This window comes from Cebus imitator, unplaced genomic scaffold (assembly GCF_001604975.1).
Source record: "Cebus imitator isolate Cc_AM_T3 unplaced genomic scaffold, Cebus_imitator-1.0 Scaffold24, whole genome shotgun sequence".
Taxonomy (NCBI): domain Eukaryota; kingdom Metazoa; phylum Chordata; class Mammalia; order Primates; family Cebidae; genus Cebus; species Cebus imitator.
Genome location: NW_016107339.1, coordinates 9,398,664 through 9,410,462, shown reverse-complemented (window position 1 = coordinate 9,410,462; position 11,799 = coordinate 9,398,664). Strand labels below are relative to the sequence as shown.

The window sequence follows — 11,799 nt, the reverse complement described above, 5'->3', positions numbered from 1 at the left end:
TTCACCATGTTGGCCAGGCTGGTCTCGAACTCCTGACCTTGTGATTCACCCGCCTTGGCCTCCCAAAGTGCTGGGATTACAGGCGTAAGTCCAGCCCAGAGTGGTCTTTCAACAGGTGCTAAGCTCCCCTTGCCCTGCCTCCATGCAATGAAGGCTCCCACTCGAACCCTAGTGATGGGTCAGGTGGTGTGCCGTTTTACAAATATGAGCTCCCGATTCTCATGCTGCCCTGCAAGGTTGGTCCTGGGCACAGACGTGGAAGTGGAGGGGAGAGGTAGGAAGGATGGGCAGGCTGCGTCCTGCGCATCTGGTATTCCTCATTCCACAGTGATCTCCCGCCATCGGGAAGCCACACAGTCCAGGGGAAACTCATTCTCTGGCTGGGAAGTGATTCAACCTCTCTGAGTCTCTTCTTCCTCATCAGTACAATGGTAGTACCAGTCTTGAAGGCTGTTGATGCCCTGCCTGTATCCCCTCAGCCCTCACAGTTCCTGTACACACCCATGGTTTCCTCTTGCATCTGTTTCTCTCCTGAGGGCGTTCTCAGGCAGGTCAGGCCGCTGCAATTGCCAGAAAGTTTATGCTCCCAAGGGTGGCACTTAACCCACAGGAAGGGGCTGGGGGGCTAACTGCTCAGCTTCTTCACTCACCCTGGGACAGCTCTGCTCTACAGTCTCTCAGAAGTCCCAGTGGGACTGAGTCCCAGAGGCCACCAAGAGACCTACCCATGACCGCATCCCGTGCTGACCAGGTCTTCCCTCCCCTGCTCCCCCGGCGAGCTGCCAGGCAAGCCCTTCCTGCCTGTGCACCGCCCCTGCCAACACTGCCCTCTAGACTTGGTTCTTTTCCCAACCATCTCAGCCTTGTCCCACCTCCTGCCCACAGGTCCCAAGGGATCTTGTCACCTTCCTTCTCCACGCCCACAAACCCCCACGAGTGCCTCGGCCCCTTGAACTGCTTTTCCAGAGAAAAGAAACAGTCAACACGGGTCTGTGTTGCTTCCTGAAAGTCAACTTCAAATGTCAGAGCTAGGCCAGGCCTATAATCCCAGCACGTTGGGAGGCCGAGGTGGGTGGATCACTTGAGGTCAGGAGTTCGAGACCAGCTTGGCCAACATGGTGAAACCCATCTCTATTAAAAATACGAAAATTATCCCAGTATGGTGGTGTGCACCTGTAATCCCAAATACTTGGGAGCCTGAGGCAGGAGGATCACTTGAACCAGGGAGGCGGAGGTTGCAGTGAGCTGAGATCGCGCCACCGCACTCCAGCCGAGGCAACACAGCAGCAGCAGCAGCAACAACAAAACAAAACAAATGTCAGAGCTGATGAGGCCCTGAGGACGATCTGTTCTTCTTTCTCGTCCATGATGGGGAGACGAAAGACCAGGGAGAGGCGAAGGGCAGCCGTGGCCCACAGCAAGCAGTGGTAGAGACAGAAAGGTCTAGAAGGAGGCCTTACCCTGAGTCACTGTCATCAAAGCCCTCAGCAGTGACAGCCTGTCAGGCAACTTGACCCCATAATCAATCCTACCACCCATGCCCTGCACCCTAAGGTGGGAGCCAAAGATCAACCAACAGGCAGACGAGCAGCCTGAGGCCTACACGTGCGTTCCGCGGTGCCTGGGGAAGCCAAGGCTCAGATGCATTCACAGCCAAATTCTACCGAAGTATCATGCAGAGCTGGTACCATTTTGACTGAAACAACTCCAAAAAATTGGGGATAAGAGATTTCTCCCCAACTTATTCTGTGAGGCCAGCATTATTCTGATACCAAAACCTGACAAAGACACATAGAACATCGCATTCATGAATCCCTGCAGCTCCAGCCCCTGCGTAGATTCCCAGAGATGCCCCCAAGAGAGGAATTTCCAAACAGCTTCAGGAAACCAGTCCCTGGAGAACTGTCACCCCTCCCGACTCCAGTCTCTACATCCAGGGGACACTCCCCAAAGGCAGCCACCCCTTGCTGGCCCTCCCTTGCCCCACAGGCAACCACCCCTCTCCTGGCCCCCACCAGCCCCTCCACCAGCCCAGACCCAGTCCCAGCCAGCTGTCACTTTGGAAACCATCTGATAAACCTCCCAACCCTCCACAGAGAGCATCAGATGAAATGATGCACAAGGCAGCTCTGGAAAGTAGGCAGCAGGGTCTACGTAAGACACCACTTCTACATACGATCACTCACGCCCAGCGGGGCTGACATCCCTGGGTGACTTTCTCATCCTGAAGTGTGCTAAGTTTGGGGGTAGGAGTGTCTATCTTGATTTAAACAAAGGACAAATGTCTTAACACCAAAGATGACTCTACAGTGGTGGAACCTGAAGCACAGCGAGGAGCTAAAAGTGATGAGGAGGACGGGACTTCTCTACTAAAGCAAGCGCTTTAGGTTTATCTTTGAATTCTATCATGAAATTAAGCAATTCCATAAAATCCTCCAATATTCAAGCTGGAGAGGACCTCAGAGTCACCTTTTCCAAATCCTTTACCAGTCAGGAATGTGAGACTCGGAGGAGCAACACCTGACCCCTCCAAGATCTGGGACTCCTCCAAGTGTGGCTCTAGAACTCGGGTCTGGTCATATCCAGGTTAGGGAGAAAGAGAGTGAGACCCTGGATTTCAGTCTAGATACGCTGTGTGTGTGTGTGTGTGTGTGTGTGTGTGTGCACGTGCATTACGGGTGGTGGGAGGGAGAGATCTTATCCTCTAAAACAAGTAGACGAGTTTTTCCTGACCCTGCCCACTTCCCAGCTGGGCTAGAGGCACACAGCTAGATAAAGAAATAGATTCTAACCACTTGACTCCTTGCCCAGTGACCTCAGGACTCTCACCGAGTCCTAAAACATGTGTCACCCTGGCAACTAGCAACCAAGGATAAAGCAAACCCTCTCTCCTCCACTCCGCTGAAATTATTCTTGCCATCCTTCCAGATCATTCTGTCCTTCCTCAGTTTTGCCTTTCCTGAACACTGATGGACAGCGACTTGCTCTTCTCTCCCCTGAGCTCCCTGTGGCCTGGAGTGTGCAAGCCTCTGACTTGGAGGACCCCGTTACATACTCTGTACATGCTCGGTTGCAAAATCATGGGTGTATCTCTCTCTCACACTGGCTTTACATGCCTCCACGGCAGGGTTCCCCCCTGCCACAGGCCAGCCTAGCACCTGAGTCAGAGTAGTGGCCTGGCAAGCTGGATGGATGAAAGAACGGCCTGATAGGGGAGCGCGGTCTGCATCTCCCCACCTGGGTGGTGCACAGCCCCTTGTACTTCCCCTCAGCTGTGGCGTGTAGCAGTCAAGTGCATGGGCTGTGCAGTCAGACAAGCTGAGCTCACATCCTGACTCTGAGCGGGTGGCTTGCCCTCCTTGTGCCTCAGTTTCTCCCTCTGTAAAGTGGGGGTAAAAATAGTTCAGGGCTGCTGTGGAGATTCGATATGTGGAGCCCCTGGGACTAGTCGGCCTTGTCAGAGAGGCCAGCTGTCCTAGGCCCGGAACTGAGCGGAGCCACCACTCACTCGGTGGATGCTCAGAGCACTTGGTGACAAGCACAGCACAAGCCCTCCAACCTCACAGGCCCAAGGGAGAAGCCTACCCCCAACACAATCCCAGGGCTCCCTTCTGAATCCCTTCCCCAGCTCAGCCCTCGTCAGTCTCCCTTCCATTCCCCCTCTCAGCCTTGAGGACCCTCTGCCCCTCCCCTAGGTCCCTGCGCCCTACACCCCCTCTGATCCCTCACCTTGTCCACACTTGCCTCCATCCATCCCTCTCCCTAATAACCTGTCCAAACAGAAGCCTCAGGGCCTGGTAAGTCTCCTCTCTTGGCTTTGGAGGGATGGCCTCACCCCATGAACAATGGGCTGCGCACTTCTGGGGCTCACTCCTGCCCCTGGGTGTAAAATGGCAGTTCCTTGGGCTCTTCGCAGAGTCTGGTTGTGTAGGTCTGAAGCAGGGCTCCAGAAGCCATGTCTAAACAAGTGCCCCCCAGATGTCCCCCATTATGTCTCTGATGGCAGCCGTCCGAATACTGCATATTGAGACATCATCTTTTAGGGCCTCAGTTTCCCCCACTGTAAAGTCACAGACAACAATACACACACGTGCAGCACCGGCAGGTTCTCCAAGGTAAAGCGTCTTCCCCACTGATCCTCACCCTGACCCACTGAGGACTTCCAGGCTCGGGGGCAGTGAGTCACTTGCCCACAGGCACACAGACAAAAGCCTGGGGAGGAAACCGGGTCTCCCACCCTGAACAAGGGCCAGAGGCACGAGTGCACAGACAAGACCAGACCACAAGTACTTTTCCTCCACTTTCTGTCTTTGGAGAGCACAAAGAGAAATCTTTTTTTTTTTTTCCTAACAGGAAATACATACTCTGGTTTTTTTTTTTTTTTTTTTTTTTTTTTTAAAAAAATTCTTTTTTTTTTTTTTTTTTTTTTTTTTTTTTTTTTTTCAAAAAGAGCATACAACCCTTCCACTGTCTGCACAGCAGCCTGGAGCTTGGTTTCTTTTGTTCCTTAAATCAAGGCCAAGGAAGCAGAGCCAAGAGCCCCTCTTCCTCCCTGCTTACCCTTGAGGAAGCATTTCCAATCCAGTGGCAGTGAGAAAATGGTCATTCACTGGGCTGGGAGGTCAGAAGACTCCAAGGTCCCAGCAAGGACAGAAAGCCCTGGAAGGGCAAAATGAGAGCCCCTGGCAGGTGCTAAAGGAGGGGCCACAGGGTAACACCTCCCATCTGGAGGGCTTAAGAAAGAAGCTGGGCACATGTAGTCCTAGCTACTCGGGAGGCCAAGGAGGGAGGATCGCTTGAGCTCAGGAGTTTGCGTCCAGCCTGGACAACAGAGTGAGATCCCATCTCTAAAACAACAACACAAACCAAAACAAAATGTAAGGTGTGGGTAGAGACTAGGGTGTACCAGTCTGAGAGGGAGACACAACCCTGCCCTCGGGGAGCCCCGTCTGACCAGGAGACACAGCCTCTGCCTCCAGGAGTCCTCAGTCAGAAAGGAGACCTGTTTGCTCCTGAGCTGAGATGCTGGGTGAACTGACCATCACACATCCCTGGTTGTCTCTAAACAAAGCCCACAAATGCTGCATCAATGCACTGGGCAAAGGCTTTGGCTGCAGCACAGAGAGAAACACATGCTCCTGGAGCAGGACCCATAATGGAGGTCGTGGAGCCCCAAAGCTGTAAGCAAAGATGGCATATTGGTATAGATAGATACCGTATACATGGATGCATTCTTCTGGAGAGCTCTCATTAGATACCCAAAGACATTCAGGAGTCTAAAAAGATCAAGAAAAGCTGGCTTATCTTCTTCCCAGCAACTCGCCCTAAGCGTCCCTCCAACCTTGGGTGAAAAATGGGGGCGCTGAGAGCACAGATGGCAAGCTTCATCTCTGGATGTGACACGCAGCTGTGTCCCTTACTGTATGACCTCTGGCATGTCACTTAGCTTCTCCGTGCATCAGTATTCCCATTTGTAAAGAAGGGGTAATAACAGTCCCACCCTCCCAGAAGTTTCCTGAGATGACTAGAGTTCACATATACAAAGCAGTTAGAACAGTGTCTGGCACATAGTAAGTTGCAACGCAGTGCCTGGCACACAATAAGTGCTCAATAAAGGCCTGTGGCGAATGAGACGGCACCTAGGAATGCTCCGCCTTCTCCCCCTTCTGCTCCCTAAAGCTTGGCTTTAGCAGGACCCAAGCCCTACATGCCCTTTCTCACCACTGCCCACTGGTTATCCATCCTTCCTTGAGGAGGGAGTGGGGATGGGAGAGCCAAGGTCGTCAGGTAGAGACAGAAATCCAGAGTGGGCCTAGTGGCTCACGCCTGTAATCCCAACACTTTGGGAGGCTGAGGCAGGAGGATCGCTTGAGGCCAGGAGTTTGAGATCAGCATGAGCAACACAGGGAGACCCTGTCTCTACAAAAAATGAATGAAATTAGCGGCTGTGGTGGTGTGCCTCTGTAGTCCCAGCTACTCGAGAGGCTGGGGTGGGAGGATCGCTTGAGCCCAGGAGGTCGAGGCTGCAGTGAGTCATGATCACACCACTGCACTCCAGCCTGGGTGACAGAGCGAGACTCTGTCTCAAAAATAAATAAATACATAAAAAAAGGAAACAGGAGGCTGGGCGCAGTGGCTCATGCCTGTAATCCCAGTACTTTGGAAGGCTGAGGTGGGTGGATCACCTGAGGTCAGGAGTTCGAAGCCAGCTTAACCAGTATGGTGAAACCCTGTCTCTACTAAAACTACAAAACTTAGTTGGGCATGGTGGTGGGCGCCTGTAGTCCCAGCTACTCAAGAGGCTGAGGCAGGAGAATTGCTTGAACCCGGGAAGCGGAGGTTGCAGTGAGCCAAGATCGCACCACTGCACTCCAGCCTGGGCGACAGAGGAAAAAAAAAAAGTTGAGTGTAGGAACGGCAGAAAAAAAAAAAAGGAAACAGGAATCCTGATGGTCCTACAGAAGCCCCTGAGGTACTGACCAGAATCACCCCATTTCTGTGTGGAGCAATTCAACACAAACATTTGGCAAGTGGGGTGGGAGAGAGATGACATACATCAAGTATATAATCTGTGGCAAGTCCTTTGTTATGTACTTAGCCTGTGACACTCTATTTACCCCCCATGTCAACCCCAGAAAGTAGACTTTGCTCCCATTCTATCAGCAAGGCCACTGAGGCTGAGCGGTGTGCCTGGTGTCACCCGCTTGACAAGAACCATGCAGAGATTTGAACTCTGGAGCTCATGCTCATTTAAAGGTGCCCTGGGGAGTGCTTGTGCTACCAAAGCCAAGGTCTCCCAAAGCCTCATCTGGGCCAGCATTGCTCCCTCTTTTCCTCACTCTCCTATTTCCCGTCCTCAGCCTCTGGGAGCTGCCCCCAGACAAATGACTAAAGAGAAGAACTGGGGGGCTTCCCATCTCCTCCTGCCCGGCTCCAGACCTAACAGGCAGAAGTAATCCGAGGAAAGCAGGGCGGGAGCTAGGAGGAGAGGGACCTTGGCACCCAGCCCCTGGCACATGCCCATCTCCCCTTTCAGATCCCGTTCCTTACCCGCGTTCCCTATCTCCCTGCCAAGCAACCTCACAGAGGTCTAAAAAGCAATTTTCACATGGCTTAAAGAGCTCTCCTTCCTGGGGCAATTTGCATTTTTATTGTTATTAATTATTGTAATAATTGTCCCTCTCATGCTATGTGGCCAAGGGAAGAGAGCAGGAGCTCTGGCCTCAGACGCTGGAGTCCCCACATGGCCACATGTGGCCTGGACAAGCCACTTCACCTCAGCTTCCTCATCTGGGCATGGGGTCACATACCTGCCTGTGGAGTTGCTGTGAGGTCACCAGCTTCAAACAAAAACGTAGGAAGCACACTCAATTCCTCTCTTTCCCTTATTCCCCCTCCTGTCCCATTCATCAAATCTTAAATGTTTCTCCTTCAAAATACACCAAAATCTGTCCGCTCCTCTGCACCGCACCATCAGCATCCTCTCACTCGGGGGTCTCAGTGGCCTTCTGTCTAGCAATGTGCTTCCATGCCTGCCTCCCCCCACCCTCACCCGTCCCTTCTCTTCACGGTGACCGGAATTCTTTTTATTTTATTTATTATTATTATTATTATTATTATTATTTGGAGATGGGGTTGCTCTCTATTGCCCAGGCTGGAGTGCAGTGGTATGAACTCGGCTCACTGCAACCTCCGCCTCCTGGGTTCAAGTGATTCTCCTGCCTCAGCCTCCTGAGTTGCTGGGATTACAGACGCAAATTGCCACACCTGGCTAATTTTTGTATTTTTAGTAGAGATGGGGTTTCACCATGTTGACCAGGTGGGTCTCAAACTCCTGACCTCAAGTGATCCACCCGGCTCAGCCTCCCAAAGTGCCGGCATTATAGGCATGAGCCATTGTGTTCGGCCTCTTTTATTTTTTTTTCTAGTTTTTGAGATAAAGTCTTGCTCCGTCGCCCAGGCTGGAGTGCAATGGCGTGATCTTGGCTCACTGCAACCTCCGCCTCCCAGGTTCAAGCGATTCTCCTGCCTCAGCCTCCTGAATAGCTGGGATTACAAGCACCTGCCACCACACCTGGCTAATTTTTCTATTTTTAGTAGAAATGGGGTTTCACCATGTTGGCCAGGTTGGTGTCAAACTCCTGACCTCAGGTGATCCGCCTGCCTCGGCCTCCCAAAATGCTGGGATTACAGGCTTGAGCCACTGCACTCAGCCCAGAATTATTTTTAAAGCTTCAATCAGAACTCCTGCCGTTAGAATCAAACTCCTTAGCATGGTCCACAAAGCCAGTGACCTGCAGCCTCCATTTCCTCTCTGGCCTCATCCTCCTCCCCTCCTCATCTCCCACACGCTCCAGCCACGCGGGTCTCCCTGCAGTCTTGCAAGCATACCAAGGCCTTTTGCCACAGGGCCTTTGCACCTGCTGTTCTATCTTAATCACCCTGCCTCCGCGTCCTCCTTTCGGACCTAAAGCATCCCCAACAGCCACAAACTTATTTACAGAGCACTTATTCCTATCAGACATTACTTGCTTGATTAAAAATGTGTATATTTATCTATATTCCACCCCACTCCCATGTGGGTTCAATGAGGGAATTTCGTCTGTCTTGTTCACCACCATATCCCTTGCACTTAGAACTGTGCCTGGCACAGAAAAGCCTCTCAGCTGAATGCTGTGGCTCACACCCGTAATCCCGGAATTTTGGGAGGCCAAGGAGAGTGGATCACTTGAAGTCAGGAGTTTGAGTCCAGCCGGCCAACATGGTGAAGTCCTGTCTCTACTAAAAATACAAAAATTAGCTGGGCGTGGTGGTACACACCTGCAATCCCAGCTACTTGGGAGGCTGAGGCAGGAGAATTGCTTGAACCCGGGAGGCGGAGGTTGAGGTGAGCCAAGATCAGGCCACTGCATTCCAGCCTGGGTGACAGAGTGAGACTCCATCCCCCACCCCCCCAACAAAAGCCTCTCAATAGCAAATGAAGATCAATATCAGTTATCAAATAAACGAATGTGTCAGTAGTATTCAGTTATTGGCACCTGTTACCATGATTAAGTTGATTTAGCACATTGCAGTTTATATAGAATGTCACAGACTTAATCTCTTCAGAGCAATGAAGACAGAGGATATGGACAGCACCAGTATTTTCCACCAGTTTACAAATGGAGAAACTGAGATTGGAGAACTTAAACAATCTGGCCAGGGTCCCAGAGACGATAAGCCAGGAGTGGCACTGACTTTCAGTGTCCTGCCCGGGATTCTTCCATACCCAAAGGTATAAAGCTGCCCTGTTGTGACTGTGAGGTCTGTGCGAGGCCAGCAGAAGAGACCTTAGGGGACTGAAGCACCTTTCAGTGTTTTGAAATCACACTAAGCCTTTTTTTCTTTTTGAGATGGAGTCTCGCTTTGTTGCCCAGGCTGAAGTGCAGTGATGTGATCTTGTCTCACTGCAACCTCTGACTCCCGAGTTCAAGTGATTCTCCTGCCTCAGCCTCCCTAGTAGCTGGGATTATAGGCACCTGTCACCACTCCCAGTTAAATTTTGCATTTTTAGTAGAGACAGGGTTGTCTCTACTAAAATGGGAAGTCTGCCATCTTGGCCAGGCTGGACTTGAACTCCTGACCTCGGGGTCCACCCGCCTTGGACTCCCAAAGTGCTGGGATTACAGGCATGAGCCACCGCACCTGGCCACACTAAGCCTTTTTATTCTTGGCTGGCAAACTGGCAGAAAGAGAGGCAGTTAGGGGTCCAACCAAGCTGTGCTTCGAGAATCAGTCACCTAACACTGGCTGTCCACTGACTGCAGGAAAATCTGGGGAGGAGGCCTCAGAGATGCAAATTCTAGGCTCCTGGAAAGCCTCCTTGCTTTCCAAATGGCCTTATAGACTCCCTGGCTGCCCATCCAGCAAGCATTATCCGCCCACTCTCTTCCTGCTGACAGAATCCACATTGTTCAGATCTGATGATGACTCCCTGAAATCAGGGAAGGTGGCCCCTGTCCCTAGTCTAGGAGTGCACGTGAGACCCAGCTTTGGCCCCTGAAGTAGAAAGGAAAGTTACTGAGAGAATTTTGGAAAGGATTGTACTTTCTTGGTGAAAAGAACTTTTTAAAGAGAGGCCTCTGGCCTCATGCCTAGCTTCCTGTCTTTGGATGCGGTTGTGATGCCTGAAGCAGCGGCAGCCATTTTGTAACAACGAGGTCTACTGCTAAGATGATAGCAAAGTAGAAAGACAACTGGGTCCTTGTTGATAAAGTGAGCTGCCAAAGTAGCCCTGAGATAACCTACCTCCAGACTCACTGTGGTCTGAGAAAAATAAGTGCATTTCAGGTTTAAGCCACCATCAGTCAGGTTTTCTGTTACCTACAGCTGAATCATTCCTACCCAAACCTGACTCCTCCCTGCCCCAGAGTGTTCCAGCCTAATCCCCGGCCTCCTCCCTAGCCTTTCTTCCCAAGCGTAGAGCATCTCCAGTGATTGCCTTGAGTCTGCACAGGGTGAACTGTGAGCTGGGAGAGGAGGTATGGTAAGCTACTAATATATGGTCCGGATGGCACGGAAGGCCGGCTTCTGGCAAACCCTAGTTCTGGGTTTGCTGCTTAGAACCGGCGGCATCCCTTAGCAAGGAAGGCCTCTCCCATCCCTGGGGAGAGACAGCCTGCCTTTTGGTCACACTTAACCATAGTTGGTACTTAGGCCTCTACCACGATCCTCCTGAAGAACCCAACCTCCAATCTCAAGAAGCCCTCAAGGCCTTGAAGTCTGAGGGAATAGAATTTAGATACTTGTCTCCAAAATGTACTCACTGTGTAAGTACATTTGGGGAGGTCCCTTAACCTCTCTGAGCCTCAATTTCCTAATCAGCAAAAAGAGAAAATACTACTATCTATCGCAGTTTAAAAGACATAGTAATTGTGATTGGCAGAAACATAAGATGGCCTCCAAGATTCCAGCCTCCTGACTTACACCTCTGTATAATCCTCTCCCCTTGAGAGTGGGCGGGACCTGAGACTACACTAGGTTAGTCACTCACACGATTGCGTTAGAACGTATGACAAAGGCAATTAGATATTCATTCTCGTGATTATAGTTACTTTACATAAGATTCTGTCATAGCAGATTGGGAAGAGAATCTCCTCCTGGCCTTTAAGAAGTGAGCTGCCATGCTGTGAGGGGGCCACGTGGCTAGGGCCTGCGGGCAGCCTCTAGGAACTGAGAGTCACTCTGGTCAAATAACCAGCAAGAAAACAGAACTTTAATTTCTCTGCTGCAAGAAATTGAAGTCTGCCACCCACCAGCGAGTTTGGAAGAGGACTCAGAGCCTCGGATAAGACCACAGACCTGCCAACACCCTGATTCCAGCCTAGTGAGACCCTGGGCAGAAGAGTCAGTTTATGTCATGCATGGACTTCTGACCTACAGACACTAGGAAATGAGAAATGGCTATAGTTTGAAGCTGCTGGGGTCGTGGTAATTTGTCACACGGCAATTGAGAACTAATATAATAATCTTAGTTTGAATCATATAAAAGTATTATGGGAGCCAGATGGCTCACACCTGTAAAACCAGTACTTTGAGAGGCACAGGCTGGAGGAGTTTGAGATCAGACAATCAGCCTGGGCAACCACGTAAGAGCCCATCTCCACCAAAAAAATAAATAAATAAATAAATAAATTAGCTGGGCGTGGTGGTGTGTGTGCCTGTAGTCCTAGCAACTCAGGAGGCTAAGGCAGGAGGATTGCTTGAGCCTAAGAGTTGGAGGCTGCATTGAGCTATGACTCTGCCACTGCAATCCAGCCT

General features: G+C 51.1%; 1 protein-coding gene across 3 annotated transcripts in view; it reads right to left on the bottom strand.

Annotated features, from left to right (window-relative positions):
- Positions 1-11,799, bottom strand: part of CPNE5 (copine 5) — a 102,377-nt gene that overhangs the window by 84,804 nt on the left and 5,774 nt on the right. The gene's annotated exons all lie outside the window — the stretch shown is intronic.